At 29.5% G+C, this 26,969-nt stretch overlaps 1 protein-coding gene across 6 annotated transcripts in view; it reads left to right on the plus strand.

The window, feature by feature from the left end:
• The window catches only part of LOC119602442 (neuroplastin), a 78,301-nt gene that overhangs the window by 45,786 nt on the left and 5,546 nt on the right, over positions 1–26,969 (plus strand). The window lies entirely within an intron of this gene.

The raw sequence follows: 26,969 nt of genomic DNA on the forward strand, positions 1-26,969 counted from the left end.
GTTCTAGTTCAGTTCTAGTTCAGTTCTAGTTCAGTTCTAGTTCAGTTCTAGTTCAGTTCTAGTTCAGTTCCAGTTCAGTTCAGTTCTAGTTCTAGTTCAGTTCTAGTTCAGTTCTAGTTCAGTTCTAGTTCAGTTCTAGTTCAGTTATAGTTCAGTTCTAGTTCAGTTCTAGTTCAGTTTTAGTTCAGTTCTAGTTCAGTTATAGTTCAGTTCTAGTTCAGTTTTAGTTCGGTTCTAGTTCAGTTCTAGTTCAGTTCCTGTTTAAATCAGTTTTATAAATCGATTTTCGAACAATCGACTTTTTGTTGAAAAAAGTCGAAGTCGACTAGTAGATTATCTTGTAAGTAAAGGTTTAATTTTGGGAAAGTAACCTAAACTTTTCCGAAGTTATCAAAAATATTTATGCAATTATTATTATGCCGTCCCAAAATAACTATAAATATATTCCTCAATTATATGCAAATTGATTTTTTTTTTCATTTGCTTTCCAACATTTTAATAATGACAAAACTGAAATAAATGCAGGACAGAGAGTAGATGAAAAAAAAAATTATAAATTCAAAAAACAACACTCGCACATAAAAATTAAATATATTGCAATTGATTGGTATTTATTATTGTAAACAAAAAAAAAAAATTGTAGTGAAACCTTATACGAGTAATATTGAATTAAAATGAGACACAATCAACGATAATACCAAAGGTTAAATGATAATTAAAATTTAACAAAAACAAAATAAAAAATGTACTGAATATAAAATATAGTCACACAAGTAAAATGTTATCATATTTAAACATTTAATTTTAATTAATTAAAAATTAAACATTTTATGAAAAAATTTAAATTTACCATCCCCCGCTGGAGCGAATTCATCCCTAACATAACTAATTTAAAGTATACGAATAAGTAATATTTGCTTACATCAAAGTTGTGATTAAAAAATCACCAAAATTGTTTATATATTTTGCAAATCTGGTAAGCCTGTTTAACAGAGTACATTCGCACTAATACTTATACACATTTAATCATGGCGAGTACTTTTTTTCTGTTTTTTATTTTGACCAAAATGGCCAAGGTAAGAAATTGAAGGCAAGTGTGCACAACAACAACATGTGCTACACATGGACATATAAACAAACACGTTCAAAGAAAAGTAAAGAGCAAAAAGAGGAAAATGAGAAAAAAGAAATTGAAAAACAAAAACAATATCTCTGAATAGTATTTGAGAATGTCATTATGACAGCATAAATTATGTATACATGTTCAATAAATTGAAAGGAAACAGGTCCGATCATATGATACTTTATATAACCTAGACCCTAATTCTCTAATGGTGCTAGTTTAGTTCTAGTTCAGTTATAGTTCATTTCTAGTTCTAGTTCAGTTCTAGTTCAGCTCTAATTCAGTTCTAGTTCAGTTCTAGTTCGGTTCTAGTTCAGTTCCAGTTCAGTTCTAGTTCAGTTCTAGTTCAGTTCTAGTTCAGTTCCAGTTTAGTTTCTAGTTCAGTTCTAGTTCAGTTCTAGTTCAGTTCTAGTTCAGTTCTAGTTCAGTTCTAGTTCAGTTCTAGTTCAGTTCTAGTTCAGTTCTAGTTCAGTTCTAGTTCAGTTCTAGTTCAGTTCTAGTTCAGTTCTAGTTCAGTTCTAGTTCAGTTCTAGTTCAGTTCTAGTTCAGTTCTAGTTCAGTTCTAGTTCAGTTCTAGTTCAGTTCTAGTTCAGTTCTAGTCAGTTCTAGTTCAGTTCTAGTTCAGTTCTAGTTCAGTTCTAGTTCAGTTCTAGTTCAGTTCTAGTTCAGTTCTAGTTCAGTTCTAGTTCAGTTCTAGTTCAGTTCTAGTTCAGTTCTAGTTCAGTTCTAGTTCAGTTCTAGTTCAGTTCTAGTTCAGTTCTAGTTCAGTTCTAGTTCAGTTCTAGTTCAGTTCTAGTTCAGTTCTAGTTCAGTTCTAGTTCAGTTCTAGTTCAGTTCTAGATTCAGTTCTAGTTCAGTTATAATTCCTTTCTAGTCAGTTCTAGTTCAGTTCTAGTTCAGTTCTTGTTCAGTTCTAGTTCAGTTCTAGTTCAGTTCTAGTTCAGTTCTAGTTCAGTTCTAGTTCAGTTCTAGTTCAGTTCTAGGTCCAGTTCTAGTTCAGTTCTAGTTCAGTTCTAGTTCAGTTCTAGTTCAGTTCTAGTTCAGTTCTAGTTCAGTTCTAGTTCAGTTCTAGTTCAGTTCTAGTTCAGTTCTAGTTCAGTTCTTAGTTCAGTTCTAGTTCAGTTCTAGTTCAGTTCTAGTTCAGTTCTAGTTCAGTTCTAGTTCAGTTCTAGTTCAGTTCTAGTTCAGTTCTAGTTCAGTTCTAGTTCAGTTCTAGTTCAGTTCTAGTTCAGTTCTAGTTCTCAGTTCTAGTTCTAGTTCAGTTCTAGTTCAGTTCTAGTTCTAGTTCAGTTCTAGTTCAGTTCTAGTTCAGTTATAGTTCAGTTATAGTTCAGTTATAGTTCAGTTATAGTTCAGTTATAGTTCAGTTCTAGTTCGGTTCTAGTTCAGTTCTAGTTCAGTTATAATTCTGTTCTAGTTCAGTTATAATTCTTTTCTGATTCAGTTCTAGTTCTAGTTCTGTTCCAATTCTATTCTAGTCTTAATTGCTACCTCAAACAGATGGACCGGCAGATATAGCTTAATCGACTCTAAAATACATCCTTAATAACATTAATATGTCCTGACTAATTATCCATTTCCTATTTACTATTTGTCAAAGTTATCAAAGTGACAGTTATTGTTTTTCATTTAGAAATGACAAACAAAAATCACTTAACCCTAATTAGAGTGTAATGTCTCATCTCATCCTTAGTATAGTTGTTTTTTTCAAAGAGATATTTGACATATGTAAAACTCACTTAATTTAGTGTGTTTGTCATAATTGAAAATGTTTATAAGTTTTTTAATGTATTATTCAAAATACAACAATTTATATATTTGCTGGAGACTATTAAAAAAAAAATCGTTAATTATTTTAACATAAAAACCTTTATTTATTAATATTTAAATAATAAACAATAAAAAGTCAACAAGTAAATATGTAAATAAATGAAAAAGCAGACAGAGAAGATATTCCACAGTGGAGGTATTTGGATAAAAATATTAATAATTTATAAAGAGTTTAAGTGATTTTGTTTGACTTGCTGCAATTAAAGTACGCGTTTCTTATAATTTTATGATAAAAAATTTTAATAAAATTGTATTTACCAATTAGAAATTACAGTTTTATTTATTTTGTTTTCAATTTCCCCACTGTGCGTTAGGCAAATCTATTTTTTCTTATTTTTTAAATTATTTAACTGTTAACTTTGCATTATTTTGTTTGTATGTATTTATATTGTTATAATTAAACAAATAAATAAAACAATTCTTAATAATAAAGCTGACCAAACTAAATAAACTATTTACTATTATTTTGATAGTTAAGTAAATAAACCTATTTATTTATACATAATATTGTTTTAAGCAGATTAAACAATATTTTTTCATATTTTCTTAAAAAAAAAACAACACAATTTTAAAACAATAAATAACAATTTTTCCATTCATTGATATGACAGTTTACGGACATTCACTTTAAGATGATAACAATCATATAGAGATGATATCATTGAAGTTGAGTAGAGGTTGCCACAGTGTTAAACTTATAAAGAAATGAACGATTTTTTTATTAATTGAAGTTTTCCATTTTTGGTTTACCCTTAATAAATTTGGGAGTGTTTTTTTTTCTATTGTTATTGTTGTTGTATTAAATATTTAGCTATTCATACATGTTTATTTGATGTTAATATACAACAAATCTGTTCTAAGTCTACGTAAAAATATTTGTTTAGAATGAAAATAAATTAAAATAAACAAATGAGACAATACAAACAGAACAGTTTTTTTTTGTTGTATTTTATTTTCTTACTGAAATATTAAATATAAAAAAATTTGTATATTTTGGTTTTTATAAATATTCTTTTTTTATTTCTTCTGGTTGTTGCTACTGCTGACTAGGTTTATTTGTTTGTATGTTTAAAAATTCCGTAGGAGTAAATATCAGGTTTATTAACTGAAAATGGCAAATATGCATCGACGGCATTATTATCCGCATATTATTATAATTATTCTTTTATTTTAATGGGTTGTAAAAATAAACAAAGGAATAAAAGAAAAAATTTAAGTATAAATTTTAAAATTTTACAAATTACTCATGAATTTTTAAATTGGAAAGAAGAATGCTGGGTATATTTCAGCACTTGTTCTTGGAAATTTAAAATTTTTCTTTTACCGATATATTTTTTGCATGAATGATTCCGTATGTGTGTTAGAATTATATAGTATTACTTAAGTTTTCCTTTTTTGTAGACAATCAGACTGGTCTCTGTGGCGTATTGGTATTTTTATACCCTACCATCCTGTATTGGGGGTTGTAATACATATGAGTTTATACTGTTGTTTGTAACAATTAAATATAATAGAGTTTATAACAAATTAAAGGCTAGATGATTGTCCGGACTATAGATCAGGAGATGGGCTAGATTATAGTACAAATTAAAAACTAAACTATGTTCCAGACTATGGACTATAGTTCCAACTAAAGTCTAGACTATTGTCCAGTGGAAAGACTAAAGAGTAAAGTATAATCCCTATTATAAATAGATCGAATAAGAGACTTGATCAAGACGAAATATACTATAGAGTAAACTATAATACAAATTAAAGACAAGACTATAGACTAAACTATAGTCACGACTGTAGACTAAACTATAGTCCAGACTATTGGCTATATTATTGTCCAAACTGTATATAAGACTATAGATTATACTATAGCCCCGACTCTAGAATAGACTATATATTGACTACAGTCCAAATTATAAAATAGACTATAGGCCAGTTTATAGATTAGACTATAGTTCAAACTATAGATTAGAGAGTGGTTCCAACTATAAATTAGACAATAGTTCGAACTATAAATTAGACTGTAGTCAAAACTATTGATCATACTATAGATTTGACTATAGACAATGCTATAGATAAGATTATAGATTAGACTATAGATAGGACTATTACCCACACTATAGATTAGACTATTACAGACTATAGTCCAGACTATAAAAATTAGTATAAATTGGACTATAGCCCAGACTATATTTCAGACGGCATATTTGACTATAGTCCAGACTATATATTAGAGTATTGTCCAGACTACAGATTAGACTATATATTAAGCCATAGTCCGTATAGACTTTAGTCTGGACTATGGAGGAGATTTTAGTCGGTAGATTAGACTATAGTCTAGTCTAGACTATATATTAGATTATCGTCTAGACTACAGATTAGACTATATATTATGCCATAGTCCAGACTATAGTCCACTATAGATAAGGATATTCTCCAGACAATAAATTAGACTATAGTCTAGACTTTAGATTTTACTATATATTAGACTATAGTCTAGAATATAGATTAGACTTTAGACTAGAATAGAGATGATTTTAGTCTAGATTATAGATTATAGAATATACCAGACTTAGATTATAGTCATGACTACAGATTAAACTATATTATAACTGTAGTTCGGGCTATAGACTAGAATAAACTTCAGACTTAACACTAAACTATAGTCCAGACTACCTCTGTTTTAGGGTATCATATGGTCGAGCATGTTCTGCCATAAATTGTTTATATATATTAATATGTACTTGGCGACAAAATATTTTGTTGGGGAAAAAAGTATTGAAAATGTTTTCATAACTAATAAATAACTTTAGCTAATTTTGTGAACATTTTTTGACATTTTCAAGTGTTTTTATTTGATACCAAATATTTTTGGTTTAAATTTAAAATATAAGATTCTTGTAGCCCTAATATTATTTATAGTTTTGAAAAGAAAAACGTGTTATGGTTTATTTACCACGTGTCGAAATGTTTTTGTTTACATTTTTTATTATAATTACCTGGCAACCATTTGATTAGTCGCTCTCTCTCTCTTTAAATATCATAAAAATCTGTCAAATAATTAAAATTTCTGAAATTTAGCATCACAAGTACTTCATTTTGACCTATATTTGTTATCGTCTGTAGGCAAAATATAAGACTGTTTAGTGAAAAGGGTGAAGGGTAAAATGGAGTCTTTTTATTGTCATTATATCCTTTCCTAACTTAAAAGGATTTATGGATTCGAATTTTTAATAAATTAAAAAGTTGGCCTAGTTTTTAAAAAAATCAATCTAGTATTTTTTTTTTTTTTATAAAACCAAACCCAAAAATAGTTATAAATAATGTGTGTTTGTGATAAAAATAAATTATGCTCAAAAAATTATTACAACACCATAATGATAATGATGATGATGCTTATGACAGTGACAATGAAATCAAGATCTACATTAAACAAAAAAGAATTTCCCAACCCCCGGCTACTTAGCAACGTCATCATTAAAATTAACATTGACAAATTATTCACAAACTCACATGAGGTGTGATCAAAAAATAACAACAACAAAAAATGGCAATGCCATGAATTAAAAGCAAAATCGAAAAAAAATATGGTCAAAAAAGCAACAAAAAAAGTCAACAAAGTTTGACAGAAAATACAACAGCACTACAACACTATAGACAAGTGAACAAAGGAAACAGGAACATAGACAAAAAGAGTAAAATATACTTAAACAAAGAGAGACAGAGAGAGAGCGAACCAAGCAAGACAAAAGAAAAAAATATAAAAAAAACTTGGCAACAATATTATTGAAAGAAAATAGAAATAATACAATAACAACAACATCTAAAACTATATAAAATTGGATGAAAAGAATTATGGAGGTTGTTTTTTTTTTTTTGTTTTGTATGTTGTCATTCATTTTGGTTTTCTGATTATAAGTGTTTTTTTTTTCAACATTTTCTATATAATTTTTTTTTCTATTTTGACGTTATCTGGAGACTCTTGAGTTTCCTTTTTCTTGTAGTTGTTGTTAGAGATACACTCTTTGAATTAGAAAAAACAAGCGAAAAACAACAAAGAATTATAATGGTGTCATAAATTTAATTAAATAATCAGTTTGTTTGGTTTAAGTTGACATGATATTGCTACTCTCATAATGAGTACAAACAAATAAACATACATACATACTTACACATACATAATACACACGTTTATATTATTATAATTTTGTTACAAATATGTTGATTATTTTATAACATTCATGACATACAAATTAATTAAGTTAAATTAAACAAGTTAACATAAATATAATCGGTCACGAGTGGTCGTATGACACCCTATGTCAGACTATAGACTATGCTATAGTTGAGACTATAGTCCAGATTACATACTAAACTAAAGTCCAGACTACAGACTAAACTATAGTCCAAATTACAGATATAGACTAGAATATAGACTATAGACTAGACTATAGACTAGACTATAGACTAGACTATAGACTAGACTATAGACTAGACTATAGACTAGACTATATACTAGACTATAGACTAGAACTATAGACTAGACTACGACTAGACTATAGACTAGACTATAGACTAGACTATAGACTAGACTATAGACTAGACTATAGACTAGACTATAGACTAGACTATAGACTAGACTATAGACTAGACTATAGACTAGACTATAGACTAGACTATAGACTAGACTATAGACTAGACTATACTAGACTATAGACTAGACTATAAGACTAGACTAATAGACTAGACTATAGACTAGACTATAGACTAGACTATAGACTAGACTATAGACTAGACTATAGACTAGACGATAGACTAGACTATAGACTAGACTATAGACTAGACTATAGACTAGACTATGACTAGACTATAGACTAGACTAACTAGACTAGACTAGACTAGACTATAGACTAGACTATAGACTAGACTATAGACTAGACTATAGACTAGACTATAGACTAGACTATAGACTAGACTATAGACTAGACTATAGACTAGACTATAGACTAGACTATAGACTAGACTATAGACTAGACTATAGACTAGACTATAGACTAGACTATAGACTAGACTATAGACTAGACTATAGACTAGACTATAGACTAGACTATAGACTAGACTATAGACTAGACTATAGACTAGACTATAGACTAGACTCTAGACTAGACTATAGACTAGACTATAGACTAGACTATAGACTAGACTATAGACTAGACTATAGACTAGATATAGACTAGACTATAGACTAGACTATAGACTAGACTATAGACTAGACTACTATAGACTAGACTATAGACTAGACTATAGACTAGACTATAGACTAGACTATAGACTAGACTATAGACCTAGACTATAGACTAGACTATAGACTAGACTATAGACTAGACTATAGACTAGACTATAGACTAGACTATAGACTAGACTATAGACTAGACTATAGACTAGACTATAGACTAGACTATAGACTAGACTATAGACTAGACTATAGACTAGACTATAGACTAGACTATAGACTAGACTATAGACTAGACTATAGACTAGACTATAGACTAGACTATAGACTAGACTATAGACTAGACATATAGACTAGACTATAGACTAGACTATAGACTAGACTAGACTAGATATAGACTAGACTATAGACTAGACTATAGACTAGACTATAGACTAGACTATAGACTAGACTATAGACTAGACTATAGACTAGACTATAGACTAGACTATAGACTAGACTATAACTGACTATAGACTAGACTAGACTAGACTATAGACTAGACTATAGACTAGACTATAGACTAGACTATAGACTAGACTATAGACTAGACTATAGACTAGACTATAGACTAGACTATAGACTAGACTATAGACTAGACTATAGACTAGACTATAGACTAGACTATAGACTAGACTATAGACTAGACTATAGACTAGACTATAGAACTAGACTATAGACTAGACTATAGACTAGACTATAGACTAGACTATAGACTAGACTATAGACTAGACTATAGACTAGACTATAGACTAGACTATAGACTAGACTATAGACTAGACTATAGACTAGACTATAGACTAGACTATAGACTAGACTATAGACTAGACTATAGACTAGACTATAGACTAGACTATAGACTAGACTATAGACTAGACTATAGACTAGACTATAGACTAACTATAGACTAGACTATAGACTAGACTATAGAAGACTATGACTAGACTATACTAGACTATAGACTAGACTATAGACTAGACTATAGACTAGACTATAGACTATACTTAGACTAGACTATAGACTACTATAGACTAGACTATAGACTAGACTAGAGACTAGACTATAGACTAGACTATAGACTAGACTATAGACTAGACTATAGACTAGACTATAGACTATAGCTAACTATAGACTAGACTATAGACTAGACTATAGACTAGACTATAGACTAGACTATAGACTAGACTATAGACTAGACTATAGACTAGACTATAGACTAGACTATAGACTAGACTATAGACTAGACTATAGACTAGACTAGACTAGACTAGACTATAGACTAGACTAGACTAGACTATAGACTAGACTATAGACTAGACTATAGACTAGACTATAGACTAGACTATAGACTAGACTATAGACTAGACTATAGACTAGACTGACTAGACTAGACTAGACTATATACTAGACTATAGACTAGACTATAGACTAGACTATAGACTAGACTATAGACTAGTCTATAGACTAGACTATAGATTAGACTCTAGACTAGACTCTAGACTAGACTATAGACTAGACTATAGACTGGACTATAGGCCAGACTATAGACTAGACATACTAGACTATAGACTAGACTATAGACTAGACTATAGACTAGACTATAGACTAGACTATAGACTAGACTATAGACTAGACTATAGACTAGACTATAGACTAGACTATAGACTAGACTATAGACTAGACTATATACTAGACTATAGACTAGACTATAGACTAGACTATAGACTAGACTATAGACTAGTCTATAGACTAGACTATAGATTAGACTCTAGACTAGACTCTAGACTAGACTATAGACTAGACTATAGACTGGACTATAGGCCAGACTATAGACTCTATTATAGACTAGTCTATAGACTAGAATAAAATCCAGACTACAGACAAGATTATAGTTCAGACTATAGTCTATGGACTATAGCCCCTACTATAAAGTACCAAAAAGTCCAGACTATAGACTAGAATATAGTGCAGATTATATACTAAAATAAAGACCAGACAATAGTCCAGACTATATACTGACTATAGTCCTGATTATAGCCCAGACTATAGTCCAGATTATAGACCTGGTTATAGTGCAGAAACTTGATTATAGGTCAGACTATAGACTGGACTATAGTTCAGACTATAAACTAGACTATAGTTTAGAATATAGGCTAGACTACAGTCCAAACTATAGAGAAGATTATAGTCCAGACCATACACTAGACTACAATCCGTAGTATAGACTAGGCTATAGTCCTGACTATAGATCACACTACAGTCCTGACTATAGACTAGACTATATTCCATTCTATAGATTAGACTATAGTCCAAGCTATAGACTAGATTATAGCATAGACTATTGACTAATCCATGGCATAAAATACATTCCTGTCTATAGATTAAACCTTTGTCCGAGCTATATTTCCGATTATAGTGCAAATTATAGAGGTCAAAAGTAGCTTAAAAGTAGATCACCTAAAGATTCCAATTTTGCATTAATAAGTTGTTGCCATTTTGCAAAAAAACATATTCTAAATTAAAAGAAAAACAACCTACAAAAACTCACATTTAATTTGATTCATTATCTATAATTAAGCAATTTTCACAATTGTCGTCATCAGAGCAAAAAAAAAAAAAATGAAAATATTCACTCTAACTCACACAACATTCACACAAAAAAAATATTCAATTATCACAATATCGATAAAAATTACGCAAACCGACGAAACAACATTCAATTAAACCTATAATATGCCATCAGGCTGACAACAATTTTGTAAAAAAAAATGACGGTATATTAAAGAAAATTTGCAGTATAATAATAAAATTAATATTCAATTAATAATGTTTCATTATTGTCATAAAGGAATTTTTATAAAAGTGATTTTTTTGTATTAGTTACGATTGCTTATCAGACAAAATCCTTTACACGAATTTTTGTTATAATATTAGAAAACTTTTAGTAAGTTGGCAATAAAAATTATATATCATAAATATTTTTGTATAAAAAGTAATCTTATCAGTACTGCTAAATGTTTTAATATATGTTATAATGTCTTAATCTCGGCCGATAAGAAAATGAGTTACTTTAACATAAAAAATGTCTGTTTATTTTAACTGCAATATGATGAAATTTATTATATTTGTTTTTATATATTTTTATTTTTTGTGTAAAAAATTTTTACTTATCAAAAATATTTACAGACTTTGAAATATATTATTTAGGTAATCTTTATAACGATTTAAGAAATGTCGGTCAAACAAGAAAAAAATAAATATAACAAAAATTAAGACAAGTTTCACACAGTATTTGAGGGAATTACAGTCCAAACTTTACATTAAACTATAGTCCAGACTGTAGACTAAACTAGATAATAATCTTGAGTATAGTTCAGTTAATAGACTAGACCATAGTTCAGACTACAAACTAGACTTTAGTTCGGCCTATAGTTCAGGTTTTAGAATGTAGTCCAGGCTATAGACTATACTATAGCCTATAGTCTGAACTATAGTTCAGACAAGCTTATAGACTAGACTACAGACTAGACTACAGACTAGACTACAGACTAGACTACAGACTAGACTACAGACTAGACTATAGACTAGACTATAGACTAGACTACAGACTAGACTATAGACTAGACTATAGATTAGACTATAGACTAGACTATAGACTAGACTATAGATTAGACTAGACTATAGACTAGACTATAGACTAGACTATGGAATAGACTATAGACTAGACTATAGACTACACTATAGACTAGAATATAGATTAGACTATAGACTAGACTATAGACTAGACTATAGACTAGACTATAGACTAGACTATAGACTAGACTATAGACTAGACTATAGACTAGACTAGACTATAGACTAGACTATAGACTAGACTATAGACTAGACTATAGACTAGACTATAGACTAGACTATAGACTAGACTATAGACTAGACTATAGACTAGACTATAGACTAGACTATAGACTAGACTATAGACTAGACTATAGACTAGACTATAGACTAGACTATAGACTAGACTATAGACTAGACTATAGACTAGACTATAGACTAGACTATAGACTAGACTATAGACTAGACTATAGACTAGACTATAGACTAGACTATAGACTAGACTATAGACTAGACTATAGACTAGACTATAGACTAGACTATAGACTAGACTATAGACTAGACTATAGACTAGACTATAGACTAGACTATAGACTAGACTATAGACTAGACTATAGACTAGACTATAGACTAGACTATAGACTAGCCTATAGACTAGACTATAGACTAGACCAGCGGTTCCCACCATTTTTTACTTCGCGGACCCCTTGAGGAATTTATTTAATTTCACGGACCCCCATACATATTTTGATATCGTATTGTTATAAATAACACTGTGATACAGAAGTGAAGAAAAATAAAATGCAGGCGTTCTCATATACCAATTCTATTTCGTTATAGTCCATAGAGTACGAATATATTTTTAGTTTTCCCCTATCACTTCGTTAACTTACTTTTTAAGAGCAAAATATGCGAAAAAGAGCCATTTTTGAAGTTTTAAATTTGAAAAATCATAAGTTTAGTAGTTTTCATCCGATTTTCAAATCCGATATTTTTTTTAATGATACAAGTGTCTTTTAATCCAAAAAAAGAAATCCAAAATTTATGGTCAAATGTCTGAGTTATGGTCGTTTAAGTAAAAAAACTCACAATTTTTTAAAAAAATGTCATTTTCATCATGCTCTACTTTGACCATGAGGCAGTGAGTTCATCTTTTATTACTTTCCTGAAGAATCACATAAAGGAAGGTTTCTAAAACTTGTTATTTCATAAAAATCTATGAAAAACTGGATGATTTATGCCAATTTTTCTAATAGCATGTTTCTCGAATTTTTGGTTTTCTCCATACAAATTAATTTTTGTATAAAAATGTTTATAAACATTTTTTAAACTTCCCAATAAGCAAAAACCTTTGAAATGATGTAAATATGTATTTGAAAACCTATTCAAATTTCATACATAGCCTTTGAGAACAAATTTGAAAATTTTTGTTTTCAAATGGAAAATAATGGCCTTCTCAAACAAAAAGGCAGTTAGAAATCAAACGTATTTTTCAAATGTATTTCAAATTTAAAAAAAGGCTAGAGGTAAGCTTGAAACTAAAAAAAAATTCAAACGTATTTCAAGTATTCTTTATTATTATTTTCATACATATTTCAAACCCTAATTATAATGCTAAATATTGCAAAATTCATATATTTTTTTACATCACCTGAAAATAAAACATTCATACATTTATTTTAGCATATTTTTCTTTTATATCTCCGATTATTTCTCCTATATTTAACGTTTTTTCGCTCCCTTGCTGTAGAAAAAATGTTCTGTTTTTATTTTTCTAAAATAATTTATTTTTTGAAAGAAACTTTTCTAAGTTCAATTAAAACAAAACTTTGAAAATTTTATAAATATCACACATTATATTTTTTTAAACGTTTTTTGAAATTATCATGTTTATTTCAAAGGCTAAACTTTAAAATTTGAAAACAATTTGGAAAATACATTATTTAGTTAAGAAAATTTTCAAAAATATTCACAAGTTTGAATCGATGTTTATTGGGTTGTTACAAAGAAAACCAGAAACATGAACGTTTTTGTATGGAAGAAATATGCTATATTTTTATAAAACTTAGCACAACTCATAACCTTTTTCATCGATTATCATAAATTGATCATCATTGGAAACCCAACTTAATGTGTCTTTCTTCAAATGTAATAAAAGCTAAAGTTACTGCTTCATGGCCAACTTAGAGCAGTATGATAATTAAAAATTGTGAAAAAAGTGTGAGTTTTTTTACTTAAATGGCCGTAACCAAGACATTAATCATAAATTTTGGATTTATTTTTTTGGGTTGAAAGACAACACTTGTATCTTTAAAACAAAATATCCAATTTGAAAATCGGTTGCAAACTACCAAACATATATTTTTTTAAAGTTAAAACTTCAAAAATAGGTCTTTTTCACAACTTTTGCCCTTAAAAAGGAACTAAACGAAGTGATCGGGAAAAATTAAAAATAAATTCCTACTCTATGGACTATAACGAAATGGAATTGGTATATGAGAACCCCTGCATTTTTTAGCTGTATCACTGTGTAATTGTTCGTCCGAAAATTGTCTTAGTCCTGGTCCATAAACCCTATAAAATATTCCCGTACATTGAGAACATTTAGTATTTCGGAGATGTTTTCAATTTCATGGTTTTAAATATAGAATGACTTCTAACATGATGTTTAATTGTATGATCGTGAGAGCTTTCATGTTCATTTCTCGTCAAGGTAGAGAAAAGGTTTCTTTAACAAGTATTGTCGACATGTGCTTAAAGAGTCATGTTTCTAAATTTTTTTGCGATTGCATAGGAGTGAGCTGAGTATGTAAGCTAAGTTTTCGGGAAAATATGTGAAAGTTAGACTTCTTCGATGTTGTTGCGGAATGCGTTACCCACATAAAATATGACCTGAACTCTTTGCGAATGTACTGTGAATTTGGATCTTAAATTTGAATTTTAAAATACCTACGAATTAAATTATTTTACTGCGTGGTTTTGACTATTTACGCAAAACGCTATGAATTTTCTGATGTTGATTTAATAATATTGGACAACAAAATGAAGTTAAAATCTGTGTATCACGTTGGAATGGAATATTTATATTTAAAATTAACTAGATTAACACTTTTGTTTACAATTTAAAAAAATATTATGAAATGTGACCTAACTTTGTAGCGCCTAGCTTCATCCTGATAAACGACCGAAACAATAAAATTCAAAGAGTCACCAACAAATCTGGGATTATTGAATAAAAATTGTGTATTTTAGTATTTATGAAAAATTTGGAGATATTTTTAATATTTTGTAACATATAGAGAATATTTTTTATTCATGATTTTTTTCGTTCGCCTTCGCGGACCCCCTAGGATTTTGCTACGGACCACTAGGGGTCCGCGGACCCCCTTTTGGGAACCGTTGGACTAGACTATAGACTAGACTATAGACTAGACTATAGACTAGACTACAGACTAGACTATAGACTAGACTATAGACTAGACTATAGACTAGACTATAGACTAGACTACAGACTAGACTATAGACTAGACTATAGACTAGACTATAGACTACACTATAGACTAGAATATAGACTAGACTATAGACTAGAATATAGACTAGACTATAGACTAGACTATAGACTAGACTATAGACTAGACTATAGACTAGACTAGACTAGACTATAGACTAGACTATAGACTAGACTATAGACTAGACTATAGACTAGACTATAGACTAGACTATAGACTAGACTATAGACTAGACTATAGACTAGACTATAGACTAGACTATAGACTAGACTATAGACTAGACTATAGACTAGACTATAGACTAGACTATAGACTAGACTATAGACTAGACTATAGACTAGACTATAGACTAGACATAGACTAGACTATAGACTAGACTATAGACTAGACTAGACTAGACTATAGACTAGACTATAGACTAGACTATAGACTAGACTATAGACTAGACTATAGACTAGACTATAGACTAGACTATAGACTAGACTATAGACTAGACTATAGACTAGACTATAGACTAGACTATAGACTAGACTATAGACTAGACTATAGACTAGACTATAGACTAGACTATAGACTAGACTATAGACTAGACTATAGACTAGACTATAGACTAGACTATAGACTAGACTATAGACTAGACTATAGACTAGACTATAGACTAGACTATAGACTAGACTATAGACTAGACTATAGACTAGACTATAGACTAGACTATAGACTAGACTATAGACTAGACTATAGACTAGACTATAGACTAGACTATAGACTAGACTATAGACTAGACGACTAGACTAGACTAAACTAGATATAAATTGTCTATAGACTAGACTATAGATTAGTCTATAGACTAGACTATAGACTAGACTATAGACTACACTCTAGACTACACTCTAGACTAGCAACACATCAAATTTGATTACTGTTCAAATGTTTTTTAAACAATTCTAATAAAAAAGAATAACAAATAATTAATTTAAATAATCAATATGTTGTTAAATTTAAAGAAATTTTAAATTATACATAACAAGTACAGTGTGGTTAACTTTTTTATGTTTTTTACTTAAAAATATTTAAACTTTTTAACATATTATATAAAATATTTAATGATACATTTATAAGTTTAATATCTTACGTTTATTTTTATCAATAGTTGTATTTAAATTAAATATTTATTTTAATTTAATTCTTTATTATTTCTTCCTAATTTTCTCTATATTATTTGCTTATTTTGTAAATTATTTCTTTAAAATAAAACAAATTTAATTTTTTTATTTACTTTTTAATTTTTAATATTTTATCATTAATTTCAAATTTATACAAAAAAACAAACTATTTTATCAAAACATTTTTATTACATTCAACTTGGAGCTGAAATTATTACAAAAAAAAAAAAAAAACAAAAAAAAAAACCTTTAAACTAAATTTCTTTTTATAAAATAAACCCATCATTACAACCAAACAACTATTTAAACGAAAATTAGTAAAAAAAAAAATAAAAACTGCATTTAAATATCATGATAATTTTTATGTTTAATATTTAATGAAATGTTTTTAATTTTGCATTATGGTAATTATTTTTTTATGTTGTGTTTTTTTATGATTTTTACTTCATATTCTGGTTCTTTTGTTAGTTTTTGTTGTGAATTTTTAATTGTTTAATAACTATATTTTTAGTTGTTGTTTTATTTAGTTTTTTTCTTTTATAAAAAATTTCTTCTATAATTATGGTTATTTCTTTATTATTGATTTTCTTTCTGTTTCAATATTATTTATGGCTATTTTTCTGTTGAAAAGAAAAAAGACAAATTTTATATTTATGGTAAATAATATTTGTAAAGGGGAAGTATAGCCAAGTTGCTAAGAAGTCCATAGATAGTACAGGTTATTGCCTGTATTATAGTTCAGAGTAGAGATGAGTAGATTATAATATAGACTATAGCTAAGACTAAAGACTACACTGTAGTCCAGGACATACAGAGTTGGCTGTAGACTAGACTGTAGCCCAGACTAACTATAATACAGTTTTAAGTCCAATAGACTAAACTATAGTCCTGACAATAGACTAGACTATAGACTGTACTATAGACCAGACGGTAGAATATATGACATTCTAGATTATAGACTAAACTCTAATTTAAACTATATACTACAGAAAGCTATATTCCAGATAATAGACTAGATCATATATTTCAGACTGTAGACTATTGCCAATACTGTCCAGACTATAAACTACTCTATAATCCAAATTCAAGACTGGTTTATAGTCCAGACTATAGACTAGAATATAGTCCAGACTATAGACTAGACTATAGTTCAGACTATAGACTAGAGTATAGTCCAGACTATAGACTAGAATATAGTCCAGATAATGGCCTATATTATAGTCCTGGATAAAAACTAGACTATTGTCCAGACTATAGCCCAGAATATAGACTAGACTGTAGTCCAGAATATAGACTATATTATAGTCCAGACTATAGACTAGAGTATAGTCCGGACTATAGACTAGACTATAGTCCAGACTATAGACCATACTATAGTCCAGACTATAGACCATACTATAGTCCAGACTATAGACTAGACTATAGTCTAGACTATCGACTAGACTATAGTTCAGACAATAGACTGGACTATAGTCCAGACTAGCCTAGATTATAGTCCAGACTATGGCCTATATTATAGTCCTGGCTAAAAACTAGACTATTGTCCAGACTATAGACTAGACTATAGTTCAGACTAGACTATACTATAGTCCAGACTATAGTCTAGACTATAGACTAGACTATATTACAGACTATAGACTAGAGTATAGTCCAGACTATAGACTAGAATATAGTCCAGATAATGGCCTATATTATAGTCCTGGCTAAAAACTAGACTATTGTCCAGACTATAGACTAGACTATAGTTCAGACTAGACTATACTATAGTCCAGACTATAGTCCAGACTATAGACTAGACTATAGTCCAGACTATAGTCCAGACTATAGTCCAGACTATAGACTAGACTATAGTCCAGACTATAGACTAGACTATAGTCCAGACTATAGACTAGACTATAGTCCAGACTATAGACTAAAGTAAGTCCAGACTATAGAACAGACTATAGATCAGACTATAGACCAGACTATAGACCAGACAATAGACCAGACTATAGACTAGACTATAGACCAGAGTATAGACTAGACTATACACTAGACTATAGTCCAGACAATAGACTAGACTATAGTCCAGACTATTGCCTAGATTATAGTAAAGACTATAACTACATCATAGTACAGACTATAGACTAGAATATAGTCCAGACTATGGTCTATATTATAGTCCTGGCTAAAAACTAGACTATTGTCCGGACAATAGACTAGACTATAGTCCAAACTACAGACATAGTTCACATTATAGACTAGTTTTATAACCTTTGGCTATCGTTCCCTTTTTTATAATAAAAACCACATCCATTATATAAAGTTTGTATATAAAATAAATAAAAAAAATCTAAAATCTATATATAAACAAATAAATAATATATATATAGACTTAACAACAACAATTTAACTTTAATTAAAAATATTGTACATAATCTATATGTATCTTAAAAACAAAACTACATGCAAACCTTAAAACACTAACGTTAAAATACAACTCTAATCTAAATAACAACTGCTACTAACTTTGGCCACTATTACTTCAAATACAACTTACTAAAAAAAACGCTACTTGCTACAACACCGTTTTGTTATAAACAATGACAACAACAACCACGAAACTAAAATGGTGTGAATTTTAATGGCAAATGAAATAATAAAAATATATAAATTACAAAAATTTTGAAACAAAACAACATCATGACGGTCTATACAACAAATAAATATTTATATAAATAAAAAAACATCGACAACAACAATTTACCAATTATTAACAACACGCAAATTCTACGTGAAATGGGGAATATTTAAACAACAACAACAAAAACCAACCCAACTTTTGTAATCTTCCCACAACTCAACTCTTCTTCTTTTTAATAAACGCGGGTCGATAATTCACTATTTGTGTGTGTTTTTGTTTTTCATCTTCTTCTTGTTCTACGACACGTGTTTAATATTATTTAGCAAATGATGTTGAAGATTCGACAGAATTTGAATTTGAAACTGCTTTATATTATGGCGATTCCACAGTTAATCTGGGTGAACGTTTTTCCATAACATGTATTATACCCATAACAGATCGAATATTTTGGTTAAAAGATGACGAACCCATAACACGTCATAATTTACGACACGGTCGTGATGAACATTCATATGTCTTAAGCGAAAGTGCTATTGAGGGTGAGTAACCAACCGCAGGAATATATACCAAAAAAAAAGGGAAAAATGTTTTAGATGTTAACTGTAAAGAAAAAAAGGGCAGACTTCCTTTAATTTAGCAATTTGATCAGCTGTTTGCTTTTTTAAGAGGTTTTTTCATAAAAAAAAGAGGGTGTAGTAAAAATTGTATCCTTTTTGCTTAAATGTTTATTATTATAGAAATTAGTGTTATAAAGTCAGAAAAGGTTTGGTTTGCCTTTACACTTTTAAGTTTCAAAAATATTTATTTGGGTTTGTAGGTGTTAGAAGTTTGCTGGAAAATTATTTAGCGTATATAATCGTTTATAGTCATGATATACATAAGTTAGAAAAACAGAAAATGGCAAAAATGTAGTCATTAAGCAAATGTATTTGGCCGGAACTCCTACATATAGTCCTAACAAAAAAATATGACATTAATGGAATATGAAACTTTCTAATATTTTATTAAAGAGTTTAGATTTCATATATGCAAAAGATAAAGCTGGAATACTATGAGTTGACAACACTTGTTTTGTGATTCTAATATTTCAAACTTTTGCTGAATAGTTCACAGATTAGTCAATATATTGGTTTATTTCTTAACAGAAAACCCTAGACTATCATCCAGACTATGTACTTGACTATGGACCAAATTATGATCTAGGCGTTGGACTAATATATGTACTACTCTTTGGTCTAGTTTATATTATAATCCAGACTATAGTCCACACTATACTCCAGACTGTAGTTTAGACTGCAGTCCAGACTATAGCCCAGATAATAGTTTAGACTATAGTCCAGATTATAGTTTAGACTATAGTCCAGACTGTAGACTAAACTATACTTCACCGATTAGACTATATAGACTAGACTATGGACTAGACTATAGACTAGACTATAGACTAGACTATTGACTAGACTATTGACTAGACTATTGACTAGACTATTGACTAAACTATAAACTAGACTATGGACTAGACTATTGACTAGACTATTGACTAGACTATTGACTAGACTATAGACTAGACTATAGACTAGACTATAGACTAGACTGTAGACTAGACTATAGACTAGACTATAGACTAGACTTATAGACTAGACTATAGACTAGACTATAGACTGGACTATAGACTAGACTATAGACTACACTATAGACTATATACTGCACTATAGACTTGACTACTTCACGGATTAGTCTATATAGCCTAGACTTTAGACTAGACTATAGACTAAACTTTAGACTGGACTTTAGACTAGACTACAGGCTAAACGATAGACTTGACTATAGACTAGACTATAAACAAGACTATAGACTACACTATAGACTTGACTATAGACCATAGACTTAACTATAGACTATACTAGACTATAAACTAGACTACAGACGAGACAATAGATTATAGACTAGACTATAGATTATCTCATAAACTAGTCTATATTTTAGTCCATTAACTAGTCCACATGCTAATGCACTGACTAATCCATAGCCTAGACTATCAAATAGACTTGTCAATAGACTATTCCGAAGACTAGACCAAATTCTATGTCATTAAATAGTCCAAAGTCGAATCGATAGGCAAGTTCATATAATTAACTTTAAAATAGTCCAAAGTTTACACTGGCCCATAGGCTAGTCCGTGGTCTAGTTAATAGAAGTGTTCTTCTCTAGTGTTTAACTAGTTTAGAGTCTTACAAACTTTAGAACTTTATTTTTGAAAAAGTATATCAAACTTAGCAGAAATAGGAGCTAGGGTCTAAGAAAAATTTCCCTAAAATAAACAACAAATAAGCCCCATAAATTTTAACTAACAAATAAAATACTGCTGCCCGGATTTTATAAAAAAACATCTTCCGCGATCAACCGAAAAAAAGGTGAAAAGCACAAAATCGAAGCACACTTATCGGTACGTCATGCACTTAAAGTCCACGAGGGTAAATATCAATGCAATGATCTGCACAGCAGTTATCATATGTTGCGTGTACGTACACCACCGGTTGTGGCGCAAAAGCCCATGACTATATCACCATTCCTCTTGCATCCGATTGGTGGCGGCGATGCCGATTCAACGCGCCAACATTATTCAACCGAATCTGGTTATGCGACCATACACGATCTAACATCAAGTCAAACGAATGACGATGACCTCTTTACACGTACCTGGGAGCCAATAGATCCTGAAACTCCGCCACAAATTCTAGCACTGCCAACAAAAAAACCAATAACAACGACAACAATAACTGGACAACAACAGCAGCATCATGGTAGCCATCATCATCATCACGAACACACGCCACATGTACAACAAATGGAGCACGACATGAAGCACAAGTTATTTTATATAAATACAACAAATTTTGATGGTAATCCTTTGGCCACCGATGCCAGACATCATAATCGTACCAAAATTGGTATTGTAAATTTGGACTTGAATCCGCCACCAACACCACCACCCTACTATACAACTGATGGCCGGAGAATGCCAACTATATATTATGCCGCTACACCACCCAGTTTTCCACCACCACGCACCACACCACCACCAGTGCCACATTACGCTATGGCTGGCTATCCCCATAAAACACATGAAAGTTATCATATGAGCCCCGGGGCGGGAGTGCCACAAACACAATATCCTGTACAAACTATGCAGCCACCATTCTATTCACAATATCCACCAACTCAGCAACAACAGCAACAATACTCCCAGTATAATACCATGGTATCATTTCCTTCGCATACCGGGCCCATGGGCGGTCAACAGCCCGTACAGACTACCACTACATTGTATCAAAATCCCTTCCAGCAATACAATCAAATGCCCGCTCCACCATCATATAATATGCCGCCTAATGCTCCGGGTGCAGCTGTGGCCACATCAGCTCCCATATTTGCTTCTTCCTCTACACCGGGTCTACTACCACCACCAGGCATTGTTTCGGGAGTGGCTTTCGGTGGTGGCGGTGTCGGCATGACATCAACCATTAGCTCGGGTTCTACGCATAGTAATCAAGAATTATCTAAAGTAAAGGGTGAGCTTCATAATTTTAGCTTTTATCGCTAAACAAATTTTTAATAAAAACAAAACAAAAAACGTTTTCAATCAATTACAATTCAAATCCTTCCCTCCTATGTTGTTTTTTCTTTTCTCTCTCTCGAATCGTTCTAAACCATTAATGTTTTTGTTAGTATATTTTGCTCACTTTCATGTCATAATTAAAGCATTTTATAAAATAATAAATAGCCAAAAGTAGCTGCTGCTAGCTGAAAACAATTTTTTAAATTGCTCGCTCTATTTCTCTCATATCATCGCCTTTTCATCGATGATTGTTTTTTCGAATTCACCATTTTTTTCTTACGTTTTTTGTTGGTTTTTCTTTTTCAATAGAAATATTCACCATTTTTCAACAAAACTCCATCATTCAATCAACCAATCAATCAGCTGTTGTGCTAGCTCGTTTGTTGTTGTTCGTTCATGCGTTCGTTGGTGTTCGTTTAAACGTTCGTTCATTATTATTAAAATATCTCGCTCGTTGTTTTATTTCTTTTTCTCTCTCTCAAACTTTATTTTTCCTCTCTTTTTTACTTTTTTTTTAATAAATAATATCAGTTCAGTTTTTTTCTTTTAATATTTTTGCTTTAATTTTTTAAAGTTTTTTTTTTTATTATTTCTTTAATTTTAGGCTTATAATTAAATATAAAATATATATTAACTAAAACATAAATTAAAAAAAAAATATATATATATTTTCCAAATTTTGTTTAAAATAATCTGATAATGTTAAGTAATTGTATGAAATTTGTCATAGTTGTAATCAATTATTGATAATTTTTATCAATATTAATTAAATTTTGATAAATTTCCATTCAAATCTAATAATTGGTCATTTTACAATATGACTGCCTTGGCTTTTTAATGACTTTTAATTTACAGTCCTCTATCAAGAAAGTGTCATGATGACTGGTGAGATTACAAAAAAAAAAAAAAACAAAATTGGTAACACTGTTATTCACAGTGAACTTCCACAAACTGTTTAATCAATCTCTATCTGTCAAGGCGAATTGATTATAAGGTGCAGTTTAAATCGTCAATGCAAAATTACTAACGAAATCTAAAAAGTGGGTCGAATTCGTAATATTTTTGAAAAATTGAAGTCATTCTAACCGTAGATAACCATTTTATTAATAGAAATTTATCCCGTAATTTATTCGCCTTACTTTTCTGATTTGGCTAGTGATTTCACCTTGTTAAATTTCACATTGTTATAATCAGTTTGCCTGGGTAAAGTCATTTAAACGAAGGCGAATTGATTATAAGGTTATTTCTGGTATTTTAGTGAAACTGGAACTCCGGAATGTTCCTGTAATGGGCCGATACTCTTTATATAGAAAGATAGATAGATAGATAGATAGATAGATAGATAGATAGATAGATAGATAGATAGATAGATAGATAGATAGATAGATAGATAGATAGATAGATATATAGATAGATAGATAGATAGATAGATAGATAGATAGATAGATAGATAGATAGATAGATAGATAGATAGATAGATAGATAGATAGATAGATAGATAGATAGATAGATAGATAGATAGATAGATAGATAGATAGATATATTGATAGATAGATAGATAGATAGATAGATAGATAGATAGATAGATAGATAGATAGATAGATAGATAGATAGATAGATAGATAGATAGATAGATAGATAGATAGATAGATAGATAGATATATTGATAGATAGATAGATAGATAGATAGATAGATAGATAGATAGATAGATAGATAGGAGAGCCCTGCATGAGTGACTTAAATAATAAATTAAAACATTTGATTTTTTTCAAACACTGTGTTTGACTCACTCATTGTTTTATGAATGAAATGAATAGTATATTTGAAAATAAGGAATGTTAGTCAATACTCAATTCAAACGAAACAAGTAATGAAAGTGTTTGTGTGATTCAATTCAAGTAGTATACAGTGAGTGAATCGAGTGAAAGCAAAACAATTTTTAAGTTCGACAAATTAACAGATTTTTTGAATATTACTTCGAATTTTCGAACTTAATTTCGAATAGTCGAAGATAATATAGTAGCGTCATCAACTGTACTTAACACTGCCAAATTTCAGCCAATTTGGTCCACGGAAACTGGTTTTATCAGCTTTAAATTTTTTTCGAACATGAGTTCGAATTTTCGAAAATTTTTTTTTTAGTTTTTTGGACTCAAAGAATAATTTAAAAGCATAAAAAATTTTTCGAACATAACTTCGAATTTTCGAACTTAATTTCGAATATTCGAACATAATATTATCTTGTCATCAATTGTACTCAAGACTACCAAATTTCAGCGAATTCGGGCCACAGGAACTAGTTTTAACAGCATTCAAAATTTTCACCATTTATTCAAGAAAAAGTTTGAATCGATTCATTCGATTCAAACAATCTATTTTGTATTGTTTTAACATAAACAAATTGTTTACTCGCTCGATTTGAATGTAGTTGCACATTCACTTGATAGTACTCACAACGTTTGAGTATAACAAAACTTTGTAAATACTATTCTAAACAAACAATGAGTTGAGTGCAAAGCAATGAGTCACTCATTGTGTGTAGCAAATAGAGTTACTCATGCAGGGCTCTAATAGATAGATAGATAGATAGATAGATAGATAGATAGATAGATAGATAGATAGATAGATAGATAGATAGATAGATAGATAGATAGATAGATAGATAGATAGATAGATAGATAGATAGATAGATAGATAGATAGATAGATAGATAGATAGATAGATAGATAGATAGATAGATAGATAGATAGATAGATAGATAGATAGATAGATAGATAGATAGATAGATAGATAGATAGATAGATAGATAGATAGATAGATAGATAGATAGATAGATAGATAGATAGATAGATAGATAGATAGATAGATAGATAGATAGATAGATAGATAGATAGATAGATAGATAGATAGATAGATAGATAGATAGATAGATAGATAGATAGATAGATAGATAGATAGATAGATAGATAGATAGATAGATAGATAGATAGATAGATAGATAGATAGATAGATAGATAGGTGATGTCATAACTTAGAAAATATGTCTACCAAATTTTATGTGGATCGCCCCATAATAGTCGGTTTTTATTTGTCAATAAATAATCAAAAATCTTTAGAATTAATATAAAATTCATCATAGATAATTTGTTATTAAAAATTAATCACTCACTTCTGAAAAGTTTAGTCCATAATAGTCTGTCCACCTAAAATCATCCTGATTGTCGTATTAACAGCGATATATAGTAAGGTTTTGATAGTGGTTATAAAATAATCGACACAATTGAACTCAGAGATGGAATTTTTAATCAAAAAATTATTTTTTTATATTTAATTTAAAATGAGAACGATTTGTTTCTTATTCTAAAAGAATTATATATTATTAAAAAGAGGACATTGAAATTTAAAAAGATAAATTATATTATATCTCTAACAAAAAAGTGCAAAGAATTTAATATTGCAGTACTTTTATACTGCCATACCGACCACTGCATTACCACAACAAGCTTAAGCTTACTACGGAGATTTTGTTGAAAGTTTAAACAAAATTATTTACCGATATCAGTGATGTCATTAACGTCACAATGTCAAATATAATGAATGACACATCATAAATATGTATATGTATGTATGTATATCTATTACTCATAATTGCATTAATTTTTATTTATTTTTTCTTACACTCAAAATACTTGAAGATAAAAATAAGAAAAGGAAAATAATAATTAAATAAACCGGCACTTTACTGTAAATTAAAGTGAGAACATTTATTAAGAAAAAATAAAAATATTTAAAATAAATACATACGTCAATCTCATGTACATTATATACATACATACATACATATGAAGAATATCAACATTAGTAGGATGACTATGTATAAAATAAATTTTAAAAAGACAACAATAACAATATAATGATATATATATTTATAATTATTTTTAAATACTATTATTATATATTTTTTAGTGATTTCACTCCAAGTTGAATTGAAAAAGACACACTTATATATTTTTCTTTGTTTCTTCTTCTTTTTTTTAATTTTAAACATATTTTACAAACATTTTTAGTAATTTTCTTTTAAATAATAAAAAGTAATAAAATTCATTTAACCATGCAGTTAATTTATTAGCTAAATATATATGAAATTTTAGAAAAATATCAATAAATTTAAAAACATCATGAAAAAAAAACACCTACAATACAAGAAAACAACATTATAACATTAA

Source organism: Lucilia sericata, unplaced genomic scaffold, assembly GCF_015586225.1.
Source record: "Lucilia sericata isolate MDLA Ls3-8-SP2 unplaced genomic scaffold, ASM1558622v1 Contig000233F_arrow, whole genome shotgun sequence".
NCBI lineage: Eukaryota > Metazoa > Arthropoda > Insecta > Diptera > Calliphoridae > Lucilia > Lucilia sericata.